This window comes from Camarhynchus parvulus, chromosome 4 (assembly GCF_901933205.1).
Source record: "Camarhynchus parvulus chromosome 4, STF_HiC, whole genome shotgun sequence".
NCBI classification, from domain to species: Eukaryota; Metazoa; Chordata; class Aves; order Passeriformes; family Thraupidae; genus Camarhynchus; species Camarhynchus parvulus.
The window spans coordinates 69,041,230-69,064,818 of record NC_044574.1 but is presented as its reverse complement, the minus strand read 5'-3'; positions in this window follow the sequence as shown (position 1 = coordinate 69,064,818).

Genomic DNA, 23,589 nt, shown 5'->3' with positions numbered 1-23,589 from the left:
CTCTAAAGTTTTAAATACTTATTTTCACATACAAAGACGTTGAGATTCCTTGTTGGCATCAGGACAGTAACCTTGTCATATTTCAAATATGCAGTTTATAGAGAAGCTCTTTTTACAAATGGTTTGTGGCTGTGACTTTCCAGACACAGCTGTGATTTAACACATCAGCTGTTACACAGATGTCTCATGAAAGGTAAGTGTCATTGCTGGGGTTGAAGGTTAAATGTCTTTGAAGTCCCAAACAGCAGTAATAGTGCTCAAATAACACATGCCCTGCGAGACCTGATTCTTTTTTTCTATATAGCTTGATAAAAATTTGGACTATTACACAAATAGTGCTGCAATATGAAAGTATCAAGAAGTCATCTTGCAAAAAGTTCTACATTTCTCTTCTGGACTCCTCACATTTATGATAGCCTGCAGCTGGTCTCCCTTAATATGGCATTAACAGATACTGACTACTTCATTTGTGTCCAGAATTTTTTAGAAATATTTCAAGAGTACAATTAAACTATATAATGTAAACTGAGTCCTTTACCATGTATTCCAGAGGACATAGGAGGAGATTATTAAAGTAAATGAACCTTGGGAGTTGATAAATGTAGAAAGAAGTATTTGGCCTGAAAATTTAGGTAAAAGTAGTTTTAACACTGGTGGAAATTGAATTCCTAGGACAAAATTATTAATATGCAGATTTTGCTGAAATCATTATCCTTGTTGATGTTGAACACTGAAACTGTTCCATTGAATTGGAATTTTTGCTTTGGCTTTATTTGGCGGGTTGAGGTTTTTTCTCTCCTGAAAATTGATGAGAAAAAGCATTTTTTTCTTTTGCCAAGCTGTAGAATATGAGGACAGATAGGCATCTGTTGGAACTGTCATTGCTCCAGAGAATTCTTTGGAGCTGCAGTGGTGTCTGGGTTTGTCACATTGCTCCTTTCCACCAGTAGTTAGGGGTTTCTGTAACGATCAATTAGTGTGCATGCAATATGTGTGATTTGGCATGGGCCCCATATGGAAATACGCCTGACTTATCCTGTAGATTGCCCTAGAGTTGTCTTCTGAACTCTGAAGCTCATTTTTTGGCAGTCAGAAATGTAGGTTTCTGATGTTGCAAATAAATGCAAAGTTCTAAGCACCAGCACTGCACTTTTCTGTTTTTTTTTTTTTAACAGTGAGTTTAAAGAATAACTCCTTTCAATTGTCCATCTGGAAAACGTTGATTTGCATCACTGAGAATACAATTTTTTTTCTACCAACAGGCTCAATTTTCTATATGATCAAAAAGCAAAGGCAGTTAAAATAATCTTCAATAAGATGAAAGTCTTGAAATACCTTAAAAAAAAAAAAAAAGGAGAAATCGCTCCAGTCACATGTGTAAAGGAGGGAAGCATATTCACAGAGGTACACAGAGAGGTTGCAGATACAAGGTTATCTCTATTGGGTGTAGTAAGAGGTTTTTAATTACAGTAGTTTCAATTACATTAATTTCATTAGAAGTCTGTATTTCTCTACTGAAATTTAAAGTAGGACTTTGTATCACTGAATTAAATTTCTTACTGTTTTTATTTATTCACATTCTTCTTTGATTCTCTTGTGGTATTTTTTTTTTCAAGAGCAAATGTGATATTTTTACTTTTGATGATTTTTAACATGAATAACTTGAAATATACGAAAAATGCCACGAGATTTTTTAAAATCTTTCTGGCTTTCTTTAGAAAGAAAAGCATATTTGAATGCATACACGTTTACTGTTTAAACATCATTGTGTTTGAGAACAATTGGGAATACTATGGAAGATCTAAGCTTTGGAAGCAAATTAAAGTTACCCTTTAATTATTGTCCTTTTAAGGTTAGTACTTTCCACTGGCAGTCCATTAAAAGTCTCATTTCTGTGCCTGGTTTCCCAGAGCAGGGACCACACTTTCAGATTCTTGAAGAAGCTGCCATTCTCTGATCTTCTTCATGCTGCACCTGCTACCACTTACCACTGTGCTTTGTCTGAGAAATGTTTTCTGGTATTTAATGTGTCCCTCTGCATACATGGACTCAAGATTAGGAGATTGTAATAGTGGTTTTCACAACGCCACAACAAACCAAGCTAGAGCTGTGTTCTTGGCGTGTGTGCCTTTTTCCTGCCTTAGTTTTGGCAAGATTTTCATGTATCTCTTAAAAATTTGTATTTTTTTTCTTTTTTTTTGCTGTTATCCTTGTGTTCATAAATCTCTATATGAAAGTATCTGTAGTCAGAAAAGTCATTTTAAATGCCATTTACTGAACAGGAAAGCTTTTACAGCTGCAGAACTTTGCAGCATTTCTTTGAGTGTCTTTCAGAGTCACAGCAGGATAAGTTTGTCCCACTATGGATTTTCCATCAGCAAACTCTCACCCACAAATAGATGCTGCTCTGGCATGGGAGGACTGTGAGCTCAGTTACCATCTGCTCTCCTGCTGTCCAAACAGCTTCATCTCTGGCATCTCTTCCATCAGAAGTTTGTGCAATCTTAGGCAGAAAACATCCAGAAACTATGTTCTTTATCCAGAAGTCCTTCCATGGTTGGTTGCCCCCTGGAGAAGATGATAAGCCATTCTTCTGAATCACAGGAGGCCAAAAAATCTATGAAGAGCTTGGAACGCAGAGCTTGTGGAGGGGATATAATGTGTGTTAGAAGCATGAAGAGGATTTAGGGAAAATATGAAAAACTAGCTATATGAAAGGCTACCATGTCTAATAAGTTGGCTGAAGAAACATATTTGCTCCTTCAGAGTCCCTAGATCTTGTAAAATGCGCCGTGTATTTTGTGAGTGGTGAGGAATTTTTTCAAGTGGTTCAAAGTCATCTGGGCACTGCAGTGGAGGGCAGGAAACGGCATGGCTGGCAATTCCCAGTCCTGCTGGAAGTCATTCCTGCCTCAAGGATAAAGGGAGCTTCTGCAAAAGACAGTGAGTTGCTCAGCAGGAGACTGATCTCACTCAGGGTAAGGAGGAAGTTTGAGACCAAAAAGATGGGAGTTAGAGGACCTTCAATTGTTTAATTCAATTATTATGTTTGTGTGTTTGGTGTGAAGCTTTAGCTTATTGCCCTTTTTTAATCTCTGTAAACCAACTGTGCAATCCTGTATAACTATACTAAATGCAATACTTTGATTTTTTTTCTCTTCATTTTTTTACCATGTTAAAAAAAAAGTCAGTCTTGCATTACCATTGGCTCTGCTGAACATATGTGGTATATGTACAAAAAAATACCCCAAGGAACCAATCTTCAAAATAATTTATTGTCAAACTAGTGGCCAGAAAACTATTAAATCAATCTTAAAATGCAGTTATCTAACAAAGGTCCTAAATGACTTCCACGTTTAAAAATGGAACAGTGCAATACTTAGCTGCTACATGTACTACATTTCGTTTTAGATGCACAGGAAGTTTGACAGAATCTACTAAAGGCGTGAAAATATAAATGGCTTTTTAAGTACACTTAAAATAAAAATTATGAAAGTGGAAATGTTCTGTCAAAATGAGAAAAAAAAAGGGAATAAATGAGAGAAAATTATTCTACTCTTCTAACTTGTAAAAAGAAGCTAAATTGTAGTTCATAAGTTCCCATTTGCCTCACAAACATGCATTAATGTTTTTTTGAGATTTTAGTTCCTTAGTGTACAAAAAGAAGAGCTTTATATCACTGACAGCCATAAGACATTTGTTATTTTTTTATGCTGTTAGGATGCAATCTAGCTGGATTTTGAGGTTCTCCTTGCCTTACTTAGTTATGATTGAAATGTAGTGTAAAAATAATTTAAGGCTTACCACCTATCCAGATATGTTAATGAACACTTTAATAGTAAATCGGTGAAGAAGAATTTGGGAAAAAAAAAAAAAAACACAGAAGAAAAAGGTAAGGGTATAAAGAGAAATAATATTTTGGAAAAAACTGTAATTCAGTGTGATTATGTGTAGAAAATCTCTTAGAAAATGAGAGTCAGCTTCCTGGATGGTGAGGAGAAACAGCTCTATGGTTCTACCCAGCTGTTGGGCTGGTTTAGCAGAGACTACAAAATTCACTTTACTTATCCACAGTTCCATGTCCCTGCTGGCTTTCTCAAGGAAAATATAGGGTCTGAGAATTGACATTAAAGTAGGCTTTAACTTCAGGAAGTACCAGATCTAGACATAAGAGAACTTTCATCTAACGATGGACAGTTCCCCCTCTCATTAGCTCACAGCATTACCTCTTCAGCTCTGACAGACTTTTACCAGCTCCAGCAACCAGTGGCTCAGACTGGTTCTTTATTTTTGCTTCTTGGGGAAAAAAAAAAAAACAACAAAACAAAAAGAAAAAAAAAAATAGATAAAAATATTTTTTAAAATTCCCACGGGTTTATTTTATATCACTATGACATTTCTAGATGGTAAAATGGCTACAAGTAATACAGTTAGATCTGAAATGTGTCCAAACCAGAAGACCAGGTTATAACTCAGACCTTGGAAAAGACTGTTTTAAAAAGAAGCCCTTTCCTCAAAACTAAATGCCTCAAAAATAGTCTTTTACCTTCCAAAGTGGTATAGCATATATGAGGTCATTAGTGACTTAACTCCACCATCTTCCAGGACCTCAACAAATCCAGTGCAAAACAAATGAGGACTCATTTTTGTTGCAGACATCTTTTATGGAAAATCCTTTCCTTAGGATTTTTCCTCCTGAGAAGCTGAGAGGCCTCAGGAACAAAATGCAAACATTGATTATCTGCTGCTGTGGAATGCAACAGGTGGATCTGTGATTGGCCCATGTTGGATGTTTGTAATTAATGGCCAATCACAGCCCAGCTGGCTCAGACAGAGAGCTGAGCCACAAACCTTTGTTATCATTCTTTGCTATTCTATTCTTAGCTAGCCTTCTGATGAAATCCTCTCTTCTATTCTTTTAGTATAGTTTTAATGTAATATATATCATAAAATAACAAATCAAGCCTTCTGAAACATGGAGTCAGATCCTCATCTCTCCCCTCAACCTGAGACCCCTATGAACACAGTCACACCTTTTTATTTTATTTTTAATTCAAACCTAGTGAAGAGCAGACTAGGAGGCAGAATGATTGGCTTTACAACACATTTCCTCCTTAGAAACCCAGAAATCAGGAAGAGCTCTGGGATTACCTAATTCACAGGCATCCATGTCAGAAAATACTTCTCATTACCTATTTCTAATCCATCATAGAAATAAAATGAGGATTTTTTGGGGTTTTTTTTTCTCATTCCAGTGATCCTGCTGAATGCCACACCTCTGAGGAAGCATAGCACTCCCTCCAGTGAAGACTTGTGTTGTCACACCTCTGTGGTAGGCTACAAATTTGTGCCTTCAGATCCCCAGGATGGTCAGAGAAATGGAGCACCTCTTGCATGAGGAAAAGCTGAGAGAATTTGGTTTGCTCAGCCTGGGAAAGAGAAGGATTTGGGGTGACCTAACTGCGGCCTTCCAGTACCTGCAGAAAGCTACAAGGAAGATGGAGAGGGAACCTTCACAAGGGCATGTAGAGACAGGACAAGGGGGAATGGCTTTGAACCAAAAGAAGGCAGGTTTAGATCAGATACTAGGAAGAAACTCTTTACTGTTGAGGGTGGTGAGGCCATGGCACAGGTTGTCCAGAGAATGGACAAGCTGTGAATTAGAGGTTGGACAACCAGAGAATTAGAATCCCTAATGTCCAGAGAAGCTGTGGATGCTTCATCCCTGGAAGTGTTCAAGGCCAGGTTGGATGGGGCTCTGAGCAACCTGGTCTGTAATGGTGTCCCTGCCCATGACAGAGGGTTTTGAACTAGATGATCTTTAAGGTCCCTTTTGACCCAAACCATTCTGTTATTTTGTGATATTTTTAAGGTCTGGAAATTCTGTTGTACATCCTTAAGGAATCCCTTCCAAACAACAACAATGACAAAAAGAAAAGAAAACAAGGCCCCAAACCTTTCTGCAGTGGTATGCTCTCTATGAACACAAGTAGGATAATTCTTCAAGAAATATTTAAATAAAAAGGTGGGATACTTTGTGAAGAAAATATAGTATTTCATACATTAATATATTAATATTTGTAGTTTCAGGCCAAAGAAAATAGAATAGAGAGGACATCAACTGTTTTGTTGATTAAAACCCATGAAACCAGCAGACATATTCCCAAGGCTAAAATTCAGGTCCAGATTTATGTGCTCTCAAGTTTACAGGTACATGACTGAAGAAAAGGTGCTTATTTCAACCTGCAAGTTGAAAATAGAAAAAGCTTGATGACCTTGAGCTGACCAGGAAAGGCTTCCGTTGAAATCTGAGTAAAATTTTTTATTGATTTTCTTTTTTATAATTCTGATATAATCTACTGTAAAAAACCACTGAGCTATTTATAGATCCTGTTTTTTCCATTTTTCATAATGCAAGAATTGAAAATACAATGAGAACAACTGAGGCAGTGCTCAAACCATGTTTCATTTTCAAAGTGGATAAAGCACTGAGAGAATTGCTTCTTCATTTTCGTATATGTCACACAAAAATTAATCATATTTTTTACAAGATTGTCTGTATTTTCTTTTGTTTCAATGTCCCAAATTCAAACGTGGACTCAAACAGAGAGTAGCAATATTCCAAACTTAACATGTAAGGAAAGTGATAGTTAAATATCTTCTCTGTTTCCAAAAGCTTGCAAGAAATAGATTTTCTCTTTAGGACATCATAGTTTTAGAAAGCAGGAAGAAGCTGGAAAACAGCCATACACATGATATAATTCCCTCAAAGACTGGAAGGTGTCCAGATAGGAACATCAAGAGGCTTTTAGTGTTGTTAAATCAGAATTAATTTCCCTTCTGGGAGGGGGCTAATTTGCAAGAAGAAAAGAAAAACAAGCTGCAGTAGAGATTATACCTACTAGGTATGGTATAGTTGATTACTGAATTTCTCCCTTTCCAACCCTTCTCAAGATATCACTGCTATGAAATAAAAATAAACAAATCTTTAATTCAACAAGTCCATTGAAATGTGCTTTTTGTTTGGTTTTTTGGTTTTTTTTATTGCCCCAGAAGTTTACTTAGATGGTAAAATAAAAATGGCAATAATTATAATAAGCTTTCCTCAAGTATATTCTGTTCATTATTTCATATCTTAGAATCAAGGAGAAGGATGTTTCAAGAAAGACTTTTAATGGAATCAAAATATAGTATGTATTTTCATTGCAGAGTATGAAGCTTGAAAGGTTTCCTTCCATACCTGAAGGATGGGATGCCATCCAGAGGGACTCAGACAAGCTCAGGAGGTGGCAAATGGAAATATCAGGAGGTTTAAATCTCATGAGGACCAGGTGCTGGTGTTGCATCTGGGTCATGGCAACCCCTGGCGTCAATCCAGGCTGGGGGATGAGCAGATTGAGGGCAGCCCTGCCCAGAAGGACTTGGGGGTGCTGGTGGAGGAAAGGCTGGACATGCCCTGGCCATGGCACTCACAGCCCAGAGAGCCAAACGTGTCCTGGGCTCATCCAGAGCACTGTGGGCCGCAGGGGAGGGAGGGGACATGTGAATACCCACAATATCCAACTATTGGAATGAGTCCAGAGGAGGTCACAGAGATGATGAGAGGGAGAGAGCACCTCTGCTATGAGGAAATGCTGAGAGAATTGCGCAGCCTGGAAAAGGGAAGGCTTTGGGGTGACCTGTCTGTGGCCTTCCAGAACCCTGAGGGAAGCTTCAAGAAACATGGAGAGGGACTATCTGCAAGTGCACGTAGTGACAGGGCAAGAGGAAATGGCTTCAGACTGAAAGAGCCTAGATTTACATTAAATATTAGGAAAAAATTTCTTTCTTGTGAGGATGGTGAAGCACTGGAACAGGTTTTCCCAGAGAAGTTGTGGATGCTCCATCCCTGGAAGTGTTCCCAGCCAGGCTGGATGGAGCTTTGAGCAGCCTGGTCTGGTGGACTGTGTCCCTGCCCATGGCAGGGGGTTGGAACAGTGTGGTTTTTGAGGTCCATCCCAACCCACACCACTCCATGAAAATCATGGGATTCATTAAAAATGCTGGCAAATTAGCCATGAGAGTCTCAGTTTTCGTGCCTGCTAGCCAAAGCCTAACCAGAGTGCCAAAGTTAAGATACACTGGTGTGAACACTTAGATCTGGAGGTCCTTTGTGTCCCCTCTGCCTGAAGCTTGCTGAGCAGGTACACTTATATGGTGAGTAGCTAAAGGTGCATGTTGAACAATGCAATGGCTGTCAATGGGGCAAACCAGATATCTGCAATCAAAGGGTTTCCAGGACCCAATGGTCTGTATTAAATTCTTCTCCTGTCCATAAACCTCTTAAGTCTTCCAAAAGTGTAAGAAAGAAATACAAAGACTCTTAATTATATTGATTTCTCCTGCTTTTATTCTAATAAATTACTTAAGATGAGGTATATGCACTGAGTATGTTTTGCACAGCTTTGTATAGTTTCAGTTACCATCCTGCCACCTTAATTCCTTGATATAACTAACTTAAGGTGAAAAACCAGATGTTGGCCTGTCCGACATGTGACCACATATTGCCCCAAAATGCAATCTGACTCTGGTTTCTTGCATCACCATCTTCAACATTACTAAAAAAGGGTCTGGATATTTAATGATGTGTGTGTGTGTTTTAAAAACTCTTCCTTAAATTTATGTTTTTATCCACTCATGCAAACCTGTCTGCCTCCAGCATAATTTTATGGGTAAAAATGAAAGTTTAAATAGGAGATGACATGATTTTGTGTAGCTGTGGATGCAGGGCAATATAGCATCCTGTATTTGGCAGGTGTGAATGATGAGTAAAAAGGATATCTAGCCAGTAAATATCAGAAAGTGTGATAATCTATCAAATTTACTTCTGTGTTACTATTGACTTGATTACTTGTGCTATTTAGATTCAGGAATTGAGTAATTTACTACCCAGTGAAAGAACCAGACACTTAGACAAGTAGGATAGTTTCATGTTCTGATTGTGAAATTTGACAGCACGGTGTTTTAAAGGCTGTCTGAAGGAGACAGGAGAAATAAGAAGAAAAAAAACCCAAAAGTAGAAAGCATGGTGAAAAAAAAAGGATATCCTTGCTCTCACCAGCATCTAGTAAGGAATTAAATTTTACTTTCTTCATTTACAAACAGTCAGAATGTCATGTGTAAAAAAAAAGCCAAAGGGCCCCAGCCCTCAATCCCTACATGTTGAGATAAAAAAGAGAGGGTTTCTACATCAAAAAGCCATTACACACTGTACCCAATGTGTTACAAAACCAAGTTCCCTAATTATAAAGCAGAAAGTTATGCTTTCAAAGATTCTTTTTTTTTTTTCCTTTCAGTCAAAACTAAAAGAATGGGAAGATGACCCTGGCAGCCTTCAAGAAGGGCTTCTAAGTAGAACAAGACTTGCATTTGTGTAAATAGGATCTGTCCTTCAAAATTCACTTTTCAAAACCAGGTAGGTATTGAAATGAGCAGGTTGACAATATGCAGTCTATCAAGAAGTGTCTGATATTTTTCTCCAGAGGTAATGGCTGGGAAATCTGTCTCTATTACCAAACCCATCCTCAGGAAAGCCAAAATTATCTGAGACAGGATACATAATGTTTAATGCTAGAAATTAACTCCATTCATTTGGAAAATACCTATCAGCTCTGTATTTTGTTGCATACTGTAATTACAAAGTTAATTTTGCAAATCTCATAAGCTGAGCACTTTGAAGATTCATTTGAATTCTTTAAATGCTGGGCCTAATAATGTCGCAGGTATTTTGAACAACTTTATTAAACTGAAGAAAATTATTCTAAAGACCTTAGAGACAGAAAGAAAAAAAAACATTTAAAAACTATTCCTACTTTTCTGTCGCTAAAAAGAATAGATCTAGGGATAAAAATAATAAAAATTTGAAATAAATGAATTCTATCTAAAATTGATAATACATTAACAGATCTTATAATTCCTGTAATACAAAGAACTAGTAAATATTTTTGTAATAGAAAATATTTAAAAATCTATGTTGTTTTCATTCTTAGCCCTCAACAGAACTGAGAAATGTTGCTGAAAGATCTTGGAAGCAAGAAAGGTGATTTATCTCCCATCCTTGGATAGGAAAGGATGCCCAAACATAAGTCATGCAGCCGGAGGAGATTAGGATGTCAGGTTTAGCATCCACCACCTGGGATCTGGTACCAAAGCCACTGAAAGGAGTGCAATACCTGAAAATGGGTGACAATATCTTTGGGCAAAACTTGCATCCATGCACAAGATGAAAGGCTGTTTCCTGTAGCTGCTGTTCAGAAAGTCTTCTAGATTTAGGTGACATAGATGTGGGCAGAGAGGTATCCAGGTTAAGAAATAAATAAGCCTGAACACAATCATTATGTCTGTGCTAAAAATATCTTTCTATTGACAGAGATTCTCAAGTGCCAGTTGAGAAATCAATATTTGTATTAGTATCACCCATAATATTAATATATGAGCAGAATTAAAAATTAACTTTTAAAAGCCATATATTTTAAGGGACATGAAATTATTCCTAAAATTGAAATAACTAGTTCAATCTAGTAGGTCTGCATGCATTTTCACTGGAATACCACACCTAAGAGCTGTAACATTTTCTGATTTATTATGTCTTGTACTATATAAGATGGAATTTTAGATCTGTGGAGAAGCTTAGTATCTCAAGTGTGTTCATATCAGAAGCAGAATTTATGAGGATACTTGAAAAGCCATACAAAGGATGTTACAGAGGAGCTTTGATGGTTTCCTCCAGCCTTACTCATGCAAGAGTGGCCCAAAAAAACTGGTTATTGAAGCACCACAAAGCTGCACAGGAATCAAAGCTGAGGATTTAATCTTCAGATGGAACTGCCTAGTTCTGATCAGAGATAGTCCATGAACATATAATTAAGATAATGCTGATTTTCTGCCACATTGGTTTTCAGTAACCATGAGAAGTCTTGATGAGGATGATATGAGTATGAAGGAGGAGCTCTTGAAAGCAGCACTTGCAAAGAGATTGGGTTTTGCACCACTCATACAGATCAGAAAGCCCAAGGCCATAGGTCCATGGGTTTTTTCTGTTTCAGTGGCTCTTTCCTTATGAAACTGGATCCCATTAAGAGGCATGAGAACCAGAAAATGGCTGTGCAGTGTCTGTACAGGCTGGGAGAATAATACCTGGATTACATGAAAAACCTTTTCCCAGCCAAATGTTATGACCTCTGGGAAGCAAGGAATCTTTTTCAGAGGGAGTTTTAGGAGGATTTTTTATTTTTACCTCTAATGAATAGTGACTCCAAATTTCACAGTGTTTGCTTTTGCCTTTTGAGAAGCATGATTTATTTTTTTTAAATGCTTTTCAAACAAGTTCTAATCTTTCAGCACATTGGACCATTATGGCAGTTCAGCCTACATCATGAGGTATATTTTACATCCTTATACTCTTCTGTTCATCCCTTTCCTAGAGGAGAGTTCACAGCTCGTGGGATTTATATGCTAACCAATCTTCATGTGGTTGTAAAGCAAGGAGGCCTAGCCCTCCTTAAATAATGATTTCTGAGGTAGTAATTTCTTCTGTAACATTATATATATATATATTTATACATATATAGATATATATTTATACATATATAGATATATATGGTACATAAAATTTGAAGCCCTGTATTGTAAGGGGATACAGTATGGGTAGATGAAGGTGGTGTAGAATGTAATCTTATCCCCCAACGATTTGCCGCTCAACCAATTACTAAAAGTTAGGAGCAGGTCTGATGTTAACAGGCCACACCTGTAGCCAATAAGAACAGTGGTGTAAAAGAGTGGATTGGAAATGGTGATCAGCACTATAGTGATAATAGAACTCTTGATACATAAGGCAAAAATTGGTGACCCTGATGTGATTTGGGAGAAAAAGGATTTAAATGCTAAGCTATATTGATTGCCCTGTGGATTCGGGATGACCCGTGGATTTAGGACTAAACTATAACCCTGTGGATTCGTGGAAACAGGATTTGAGTACTAAACTATTGGCAAAATATATCAATTACAGCTATTGGTGTTTGTTAAATATGAGTGTGAAAGACCTTGAAGATAAGTGCTCTGTAAACTGGGAAAAGCTATGGAACTGAACTAACATTTAGAAATATATATATAATCTGTGAGAAATGTATATATATATCTGTGCTGTAATATGCTGTTTGAACACCTGTATAACTCTTAGTTCTAAATGAAATGTACAAATATGTCATAATGTTAATTTATTTGAATATGTACTTCTGGAAATGCTACAGCTCTGTGGTTAAAAGAAAAAGGGGTAATTGTAGGGGGATACAGTATGGGTAAATGAAGGTGATGTAGAATGTAATCTTATCCCCTAAGGGGTTGCAGCTGAACCAATTACTAAAGATTAGGAGCAGGCCTGATGTTAACAGGCCACAGCTGTAGCCAATAAGATCAATAGTATAAAAGAGTGGATTGGAAATGGTGATCAGGAGTCAGATGATTGCTGCAAGGACCAAGAAGAGTCAGTGCTTAGAGGAGCTGCCTACAAGAAACATCGAGGGGTATGAAACTCTGAGGGTATGGAATCCTTGCACTATAGTGATAATAGAACTCTTGGTATATAAGACAACCTGTTATGGTTTGTGCAGACCTCTCTCAGAGCTGAGACATGCAGAGGTTTTCTTGTTGTGTCTGTTGTGGTCGTGTGGCCATGAAGGAAATATGGCACGAACAAAACACCAAGCCACTTGCAGCCAAGCTTGAGAGAATCTCTAAACCTTAGGGGCACACTTAGAGTAGCAGAGCTACATCAAACAGAGCCGTGTGGGAATTGTTATCCACTTCTAACCTCGTGATTCTGTCATGATGTTGGGGAAAATGCACTGCTAAATTTTTTTGGCTTAAGAGTATTAAGATGCACAGCTATAGAAGAACTGTGTGCCAAAGGCATGGGGTTTTACTAAACAGGTATTTAAAAAAATACTGCAAATATTTTTACTTATGCAATATTCTTACTTATGTATGCTTATAGAACAGCTTTTACCACTTCCTGTCAATTTTTTTGTTATTTTACTTTTTTTCCTCCAAATCTTATCTTTCTTGTCTTTCTTTCCTGAGTGCAGAGCAGTTCTGTAAAAATTTTGAAGTACACCTTTTTTTCCTGAATTTTAAATTTGGTTGACAAAGGGATAAAAATCTCCTTAAAAAAAAGAAAAAAAAATCTTCTTTGCTAGATCAATTTTAATTTAAATGTACCAAACAGTGTTGCACTTTAGACTTCAAAGGAAGTTAATTTTTAAATACGTTCAGCTCAGCATTCCCCTCTCTCTAAGAATTCAATTACAGATATTGTCAGGCCAAAACATTATTTCCTGACAAAATCTTGCTTTAGTGCAAACCTAATTTTCATTCTCACAGTGAATGGAGGCAGCGTTGCATGTTGTCCCAAATGGAGATGAACGTGTGAAAAGCTGGGAAATAAGTGGAAATAAAATCAATTTTTCCCTATTAGTGTCAAATTAAGAGCAAAGTAAGCTGTAGAATTTGCAGTAGCAGAAGTGACAATTGAAACAAGTGTCCTGAGCAAACAAACAAGACCTATTTTAATTCTGTTAGGTAAAGGGACCTTTGGTGGTGGAGATGTTAAAATGCACAAGGAAGTGTCTATTCAAATTCCAAACCAGCAGCCAAAGATCTGAAGCTAAAAATATAAAAATAGTGAAAATTAAAAGAAACTTATTCTTACAGAATTTGAACTCTTAACAGGGACCAATATAAATGTCACTAATATTTGCATTTGAGGGTATCAGTAAAAAATATTGCTGTCTTTTTTGCTTTACTTTGAGCTCTCTTTTCACAAACTCAAATAAGTAGTTACAAGAAAAACAAGTACCATAGAAATCTGGTTTCTTTCTTATTCTTTCTCCTTTCACTTTGCACAACTTCTTTTCCGTTCTTGTGATTCTCTTAATACCCTGTATGTGCCTCGAGGACTTTAAATATATTTTTTAACCTTCTCCTCCCCCTCTTCTCTGGGTCTTTCCCTGTCTGAGGTGCCCGATATTCTCTTTCCCCACATTATTTTTTTTAGTTGACTGCTTTCTGTACTGTGGCTCATGCCTTCAGTCTGTTACTGAACAATAACAAAAATTAATTTCCCGGCTTTACTGAATACTTATCCGATTTAATATAGAACATATTCACAATGTATTCTTTCAAAACTGTAGAAATGATTGGACCAGTGGTTCTACAGTTTTAATCTACTTCTCTGCCTCCCATTACACCTAAACCAGAAAAAAAGGCAACATATGAAATGCAAAATGTTAAAAAATAGGGAATTTTTTAAAATGCTGTTGATGACTGGAGAAATTTCTTTACTTTAAATGTAGTTGTTGTATAATTAACATAAACTGACATAACCAACATTTTGTAATTAGATTCTGTATTAATAAATTCTAATTGTAAAAACACATGGATTTAATTGACATTTAACATGTTAGCTATTGCAAGCTTGATATCAATTAACACACTTATCAAATGTCAATTACCGGTTTTTCAGTTTTAATTGCTGTGAAATTGACTTGCCATGGGCTACCTTTTTAAATGTTAATGTATTAGCAGTGTTCACAGATTGGATGTAATAAATACAACATCTAATGTACACTTATTGCTTATGCAATTTGACTACAGTATATGAAAAGTTAAGTGTATTTTCTTCATACGTATTAAACAACAGTAAGAAGCCTTTTACTCATTAATTTACCATACAATTAAACTTATGCCACTTAGAAATAATTACCCCACAGTATTCAGAACAGCTAGCCAGACAGGCAGGTCACCATTTCAAACCAGCATTAGATTAGAACTATTTTCTGGGCAGAGTGTTGTGCTGCCAACTTGCTTTTTAATAGAGAATTCTCCATATACCTCTTGTATTTCCTTGTGTTACCTGTATAAATTAAGACTGGGTTGTACTCGGTATTCTTTTGAAAAAAGAGAAAAAAGAAGCCTGGTAGTCCAGCTAGCGATGATGATCCTGTCAAGTGAGCTGAATAAATGTGTCCCTTCCCTTACTTATGGCCCTGGTGATGGCACTGGGCCATAGTGCTGATATAAGATTTTGGCTGCCAGGAGCATTTTTGGCTTGACAGCTTTGTCATTGGCATGGTCTTAAAGGATGAAATTTCCATGGTGTATAGAATCATTGTACTAAGCTCATCCGTAGCGTTTCATTTTAATCTGTAGAACTGACATGCTTTATGAAGCCAGGCACTATCCTCATTTTAATGGAGAGGAAAGTGAGAATGCAGCAAGGTCAAGTGGTTTGCCTAAAGTCCTGGAACTTGGCAGTAGCAGAAGCAGGGAAAATAAGTTCTGGTTCAAGATCCGTTTTTTGGAGCGGCACGCGGATCAGGCTTTCCCAAAGGCAGTGGTGATGGATGAAAGGAGTGTTAATCACAGGCCTCCTGGAAAGGAGGGCTGCTTATTTAGCAGAATAGAATGAATATTTAAAAAGGCCTTTCAGAGTATTGTAGAATAAATGCATATATCTGTAAGTTATTATGGCTTAAGGGCTAGCTATTAAGTGAAAGGATCAATGCATCAAATAGTCAATGCAGAACTTTTTGGGACTGGAGCTGTGTGAATCATGATCTCCTAGTCTGCTAATGAAACGCAAAAAGTCAAGGATCAAACTTTGCATCAGACTAAGCTGGAGGATTGGAGATCTCTTCCTCCCTTCTCCCCTCAAATAAGAATGACCTGCGCTGCTGGAAAAGATATGTTTAATTATTAATGGGAGCTAACTCCCTCCTCAGCCAGCTCCGGCAGGAGCAGCTGGCCCTCAGCATGCCCTGAAAACCATGATCAGAATGAGGTGTTTTGATCAGGAGTCAGGTAGAGCATTTAGAGCAGCACTTGGCCAAAGGAAGTTGCTTCAGGGCTCTCTCCTGGGGACGTGTTTGCTGAAGGGTTCTGGTTCCTTCATGGATTGTAGCTCTATTCAAATCAAATGAGATAAAAATCTCATTTTAAGCACCATATATGAGTTGGTGGCCCTGCTGGATCCAATAAAGATGCTTCTCTGTCAGAGTCAGAAAGTAACCCTGTTCAAGCATATTCTTTAATTACCAAAAACTAATAATACACAAAAAATGCACAAATGTTAACCTCATAATTTCCTCCTGCATGGGTACTCTTCCTGCAGGGCCAGGAAACTTTTTCCGCTTCTTTATGTGAGGCTGGAGTTGCTGGGGTGAGTCTGCAATAACAGATGATCTCTCCTTGTGGACTTCCAGGCTATTGCCCCTGCTCACAGGAGGATCCCACCGCTGCATTTCTCATTAAAACCCAGAGCTGCTCTGCTGAGCTGCTGATGGATCATCTCTCCTGCAGTGCTTCCCAGTGAGAGCCAATCCCCACCCTCCCCACTAAAGAAACCATCTGTTGCCGTATAAGGCTTCAAATACAAAAAGGAAGGGAATTGGAGGTAGCAGAAGTGACATTTATGATGCCTTCCTAAAGATCAACAACTCCTCCCTCTACTGATAAAATAATATCTTAAATGATCCCCCTGTTTTCTCATCCAATTGCTTTTACGTGTTCTGTACTGGGACTGCGTGTGAGAATTATGACAGAGGAATGCAATGAATTAATGAAAGAATTGATTCTAAATTAATGTATTGTCTCCTTGCACTCTTAGGAGTCTCTGGGTGCTAATAGAGTTTCATTATATCTATTAGTTTACTATAGCAGTTTGATTGCTATTACTTTATTAACTATATTTCAGAGGAAAAAAGTATTCCCCAACAGTTTCAAGTCAAAGAATAGTATTAAACCCCAGCTCTATAGTGCTCTTGTGTCTCTGATTATTAAGAATCATGTTTCATCTGAACTTTTTTAGTGGAGTTATGGAAGTGAAAATGTTGAACTGCCATCGACAACGAGTACATTTAATTAGAATGTCCCTCTTTCCCCGTTCCTTCCAAAAATGTCTCAAAGAGTAGTATCATTAAAGATTTTATTTCAAGATAATATAATAGAAAAAGTGGAGGGCACTGCAATAGACTTGCTGGAAAAAGGATTGCATATCAGGCAAGAATTCATGACAAATGCACATGGTGTAAGATCATATTTGGCATTTCAGTGGTTTATATGGTATTTTTGTCTTTAATAAATATTTTTCATTGGGAAAGAAGAAAGCAATACTGTCTTTACATGAAATATACCATAGTCCTGAATATTCATACTGCATGCATGCCAGTAATATGGAGGGAAACATGTCTTAACTATATATATAGAGATCTCTCTGTCTCTATCTCTTTATATATTTGTATCTACACATATATTATGATGCAGGATTTTAAAAACAATTGCACCTAGCAAATGACATGCTGGGAAGTTTTATGATAAGTTCTCAGAGCTTATAAGGTAAACCACTTATAATGTGAACTTTTGATTGACTCCCTGGCATTCTCTCATCTAATCCATCTCTCCTGAGTCTTAATTTCACGCTCCAAACACTGAGCAGCTTCAGACAGCTGCCATTTAAAAATAAATGAGCATAAATAAGCCATCAATAACAAAGTCCTTCCCCTCTCCAGACCACCACACATAAGCTCACCCTGATGAGAAATGGCTGCTTTTTCCTTCATAGACAGAATTTCTCCCCAAATGTAAGCAAAATCCAAAGCACATAATGTCTTCTGCTCATCTCATGCCTGTGGTCTGTCACTTAAAATGGTGCATGAGCTTCTCTGCTGCATACTGGATTTATGTAGGGGCTGCAGATGGGTGAGATTCACTCCTAGGAAAGGAAGGCACTGACAAAGGCAGCACGAGTGATCTCTGTTATCCCTCAGATCACTTACATCTTCAGGAGGTCTCAAGTCACTGTTCAGCTCATCAATACTCTGATCTTCACCTGCAGCTTCTTTTTACCTGTCCTCTTCTCCTCATTTTTTCTAGCACACGTTAACATGTACAGATTGTGAACCACAAAATGTTGTGCTACAGAGGAGACTCCAGGGTTTCTGGTAAGACAAACAGCCCTTGCCCATGAAGTCATCTGAGGTTACTTTCCATAGGTCTGACACCAGTGTAAAGCTGGTTCACATTCCTTGGGGAGGGTCAGTGAGTTTCACTGTGAACATGGAGAAATGCTGGGCTGAGGATGGCCCTGCAAATCATAGTTGCAATGACCTTTTAGAATTTCTGGAATTTTTTTTTGGATGGAAAGATTGCCATTACCAGTTTTACTGAATTCCCTGTAAAACCTGAAACATGTGATGGTTAACAAAATGTTACTGTGACAGCACGTCTCATGGCAGGAGTGAGTATCCACACATTTCAGAATGGACTTTTAGAAATGTGCTGCAATAGAAATGTTTCTATCAGAGCCAATTAAAGAGAATAAATAACTTTGATTTTAGTCCCTGGAATAAAATTGGAATGTCATAAAATATCGTTGTCTCCCCTGAACTTGATTTACATATAAACATTAGGCCTGAAAGCCTTTTGACTGTATTGGCATGGAGTGCCTCACACCTTTGAAATTTCTGTGATCAAGTTTATGGGCAGAACACATTTCTATTGTACTCACGCTGAAAAATGAATTAAATTATATATGGTTCACATGCTATATGAAATCTGCTTTTATTCAGGAAAAATCAAATTCTGGTTCCAAGATGCAGAAATTCAGCAGAAATTTCTTCTCCATTCTTTTCCCAATTAAATAGGGCATTGTTTTAAAGGATGTTTGGAAACTGCCATCTTCCTTTTCTCACCTATCTTACACCATGAGTATTATACAAACTGTCCATTTGTGCTCATCAAAGAAACAGATTTTTCTTTGCCTGTTCTCAGTTTATGTAGTTAGGGTGGCTCGTAGGAGATATAATCCTTAAATTCCTGGCCTTAGCACTTAAACCAGATGAAGTAATTTTATCCATTCCTTCTTTGCATTTTTATAGACCAAATAAAAAGTATATAAATTTTGTTTTGCTGAAGACATAATCATAGCTATAAAAATGTTTTCACTAGACTCAGTAATATAGTCCAAAGTGCTGGGACCAGAGAAAGCAATAATATACAAGCAACCCTTCTTTACTTTTACTATTTATTAATATTGTTGCTTAAGTACTCGTGATAATTTTATTGGAAATAGAGCTATAAGAATGGCAAAGTATTAAGGTGAAAGAAAGCAGAGGTTTATAGTGTATTTGCAAGTATAATCTTGGCCATGTTGGGGCATCAGGTTATGGAAATAATAATAAAAAAACAATGCATCTCAAATATGTTTTCAATTGAGGGTTTAAATTTACAACTAAGAAATAATTTTTTTAGAAAATCTAATTATATATACAAAGATTTTCATCTTTTTTTTACTTTTTAAAAATGTCTCCCTACTCAGGTGTTGAGCAAGAAATAAAATAATTAGAGCTGACCTCTAATGAAAGATGTCTCAAGTGTTGAAAATGCAGATGTTGCAGAGAATGCTGACTCCTGGTATTTTGTAAGGAATTTTTTGCTAATGGTTGAAATATTTTTTTCTAAGAGGCTAATGTGGAATGTCACTAAGTGTTATTGTTTCTGTTAATGATCAATCTTTGAACAATATTTTCTGGATTACTTTTCTATTGTTTATATTACTGCCAGTGGGGAAAATACCAGAAAATGAAGAATCCTTTGTTGCATGATCTAACTTATAGAAATATCAGAAAGGTTTAGACATTTCATGCCTATGTGTCGTTTTCAGTAAAACAAGGTGATTTGGGGGAGTTACCAGGAAAGGAGCAGATATTTTCATGAGCATGGATGTAGCTAACACACCTGTGTGTTAAAGCACCAAAATTCTCTGAAAATGGAAATGACTGTTCCTATTCACCTCGTGGTAAGCATGAAAGTGAGGGTGAGGTGGTTTTATGTGCTTGCTGCTGCAAGCCTAGGAACATTCTATTTCAGTGTTAGAAAACTCTGTGTGTACGTATTCATGAGTAGTGCCCAAAATCCAGAGATTTCAGCATGTGCTGTAATATTCAAATGATAATAGAGAGATGCTTTTAACAGCTTTTTATGCACAAAGAATTGGTTTAAACTTTTCATATACACAAGTAAGAAAATAGATGCATTAGCCATTTGCATCTAAACTGTAAATATTTGTATATTTTTTCTTCAACTTTTTAAGGGGACTTTCTTCCCCTTCTTCCACCCTTCTTTTAATACTGCATGCATTCACATGTGGATAAAAGAAGAAGAAACACAAAAGAAAAATATAAACAACACAAGATTGGTGCTTGTTAAGTATGAGTGTAAAAGACCTTGAAGATAAGTGCTTTGTAAACTGGGAAAAGCTATAGAACTGAACTAACATTTAGAAATCATATATATCTGTTCTGTAGTATGCTGTTTGAACACTTGTATAACTCTTAGCTCTAAATGAAATGTACAAATATGTCATAATGTTAATTTATTTGAATATGTACTTCTGGAAATGCTGCAGCTCTGTGGTTAAAAGGAAAAGGGGGAATTGTAGGGGGATACAGTATGGGTAAATGAAGGTGGTGTAGAATGTAATCTTATCCCCTAAAAAGTTGCAGCTGGAGCAATTACTAAAGATTAGGAGCAGGCCTGATGTTAACAGGCCACAGCTGTAGCCAATAAGAACAAGTGTTATAAAAGAGTGGATTGTTGGGGTCTGGAGTCAGATGTTATTGCAAGGACCAGGAACAGTCAGTGCTTAGAGGAGATGATCACAAGAAACATTGAGGAGGTACAAAAACTCTGAGGATATGGAACCCTTGCAATATAATGACAATAGAACTCTTGATATAAAAGACAACAATTCTGCACCAGGGGCTTTCTCACAGTTCCAGTGGGCCTTGTTTTCCAGTGCTCAGCCATAGTCTGTCTCCCAGGAATGGTCACTGGCTAGGATGGCATAATGTTCATGCAGTATCCATGACACATCTGCTCAGGGCGGGATCCTGAAACTATTTCTGTATAAAATCTTGTGATTGTGCCAGTCAAAATCATGCATCACTCCTATGCCATCCATTTAGTCCTTATTTAACAGCAGTCTTTTAGTCACACCAGACACATATCAACCACTTCCCTTCATGCTTATTCTTATTAGATTTATTCTTTTTTGCACCTCCTTTTCAGGTAGCAGCCTGAAATACATTATGGTACCAATAAATAAAGTCTAAAAGACCGTGAGTATAAAGGAAAAAGATTCCATCTGAAGTTAAATTTAGCAGATCATTGACTGGGCTGATTATTTTGTTCCATTTAAGTTCATTTTTTCCATCATTCCATAAATATTCCATTTCCCTTTCCTGCTCTGTTCTCCCCTTTCCTCCCAGATATACTCTGATCCTCACCCACTGCAAATTTGTCTTACGAATTTCTAACACTTTGGCTTCTAATCTTCTTCTATAGACATAATGATTCCATTTCAGTTCTTGTCCTCTGTTCTCTTTCGTAATACCTCTTTTGAGTTAATGCTGTTAATTAAAAGAGTCAAATTTTCTATTTCTTCCAGAAGAAAATGAATTATTTCCTTACAAAACTGACTGATGCCTTTAGGAAGAGATTGCTTTTTGAGGTTGCATTTATTAGTGTCTCTAAACAGAATTGTCTCCTTCAGCTATTTTTTCTTTATAGGGAAAGTGTTCAGGATTTTCATACTATTTCAGTGTAAACAGATCTGATCCAATACCACTGCTATTTAAAAATAAAACATTGATGGATATATTATGGAAAAAAAAAATCCTATCTCTTGCCCAGCAACTGCCAAGATGCTCCTACTGTTTAAATGTAGTCAGGAAGCATCATGCTGACACCAGTAGTGTTCTTTGTTCTCCTGTCAGTCTCAGACTTAATTTTTTTTAGTATTCTTCTGCCAGTGTCAAAGCTGGCAGCCACAGCAGAGTGGTCTGATAACCCTGGAAGTCAGGGTTTAGGGGAGCACTACCTTAGGGTGCCTTCACATTTCATACTGCTCCTTCAAGATACGAGAGAATTTGTTAATTTGAGATTTTCTTGTACTGTAAGCTTGTCTCAACCCTTCAGCAGCAAGTGAAATCCCCTGTAGAAGTTGTAATGTGTAATGAACAATTATGCTTACCTGTCTTTATTAGGCTGTTTCTCTGCTTTCCTGCTGTGATGAAAACAGAGATCTGCCAGATCAGGACTGTAAATCTCAAAGGTAATTAAAACTTAGATTTTTGTAAACAGTATTTACTACTCAAAAAAATAACACAGTGAAGTTTTCTTCACACAGCATTCTGTATTGAATGCTCTTGCCCAGAAAATATGGATAGACAAAATGCTCTTTAATATTTTCCAGCAACATTTAGATGGCAATTGGAAGTGAATCCATACTATCTGGCAGAAAATGTTAGTACTCTGAATATGTATCAATTGTAGGTTTTTTTTGTCATAAATGTTCATTTTTAACTCTGAAGGAGCCAAAGATGCCTCACTGGTAGCTATGAAATATCCTAACAGTCACCAAAAGCAGAAAGGGTTATATTTAATTAGGAGTGTGGGCCTGAAAACAACCCAATGAGAAGGTGCTAAATAAATAACAGACTTTGCTGGAGAAATGAAATGGGGACTGCAATAACCGTGTAATTGTACCTCCTGGCTTTTATATCAAATTATAGTGAAAGAAGGGAATATTATTGGAATCCAACAAGCCAGTCTAGTAAGTTTTATTTTGCTTTTGATGTCCATGTTCTAGTACAAATAAAAAGGCATCTCTGCCACAAGAAACACTAAGCTCCTATAATTGTTTATGGCAAAGTTTGTACAAAATATTTAATCAGGGTATATAATGCCTATATAAAGGATGCAGCTGTCCATGTTTCTGCTTTCATAAATATATATATGTTTTGTTTTCTCCCTCTCATATCAAATGTCTTCTTCACATTTTCTTAACATCAAGGTTATTGATATATACAGTCAATCCCAATAATACCAACCCATTCAGGATTAGCCTCTGCAAGTGAAACCTTTTCTTCATAAACTGAGGTTATGGCCCTGATTCAATTTTTACACATTCACGGGATAAAAGCAAATACGTGGCCTTGATTTGATTTTTGTTGTTATTTGTTTTTTTAATAGTTTAGGCAATATTTATTAACAATAGAAACTTTTTTTTTTTGTAGCCAGGGAAATTCATTCTTTGTGGCAAATGTACACTTTTCTGCCAGGTTTACCAATAAATACCACATACTGATTTGGGCTACAGAGAAAGCAGAGCAGTAAAAGAGCCAATATTTAGTGATGTAGTGCCATGTAAATATCCTGCTTCCCTGTGGAAACAAATTTTGCCATACAGACCTTTATGGACACATATTAGAAGATGCTACTGTGAAATATTTTGTCATTTCCACTGAAGGAGTCAGGGATAAGTGAAACAACCTGATCTGTGCACTTGCAAAGGCGACTTGCTATATGCAAAATGTATAGTGCTTATTTATCCTGGATATAAACAAACTCACCATTTAAAAAAACCAGGACCCCTCTGTAGGAAAGAGGAACTGAGGTAATGGGGAGCTGTTCGCATAAACATGCCAGCACTGCTTT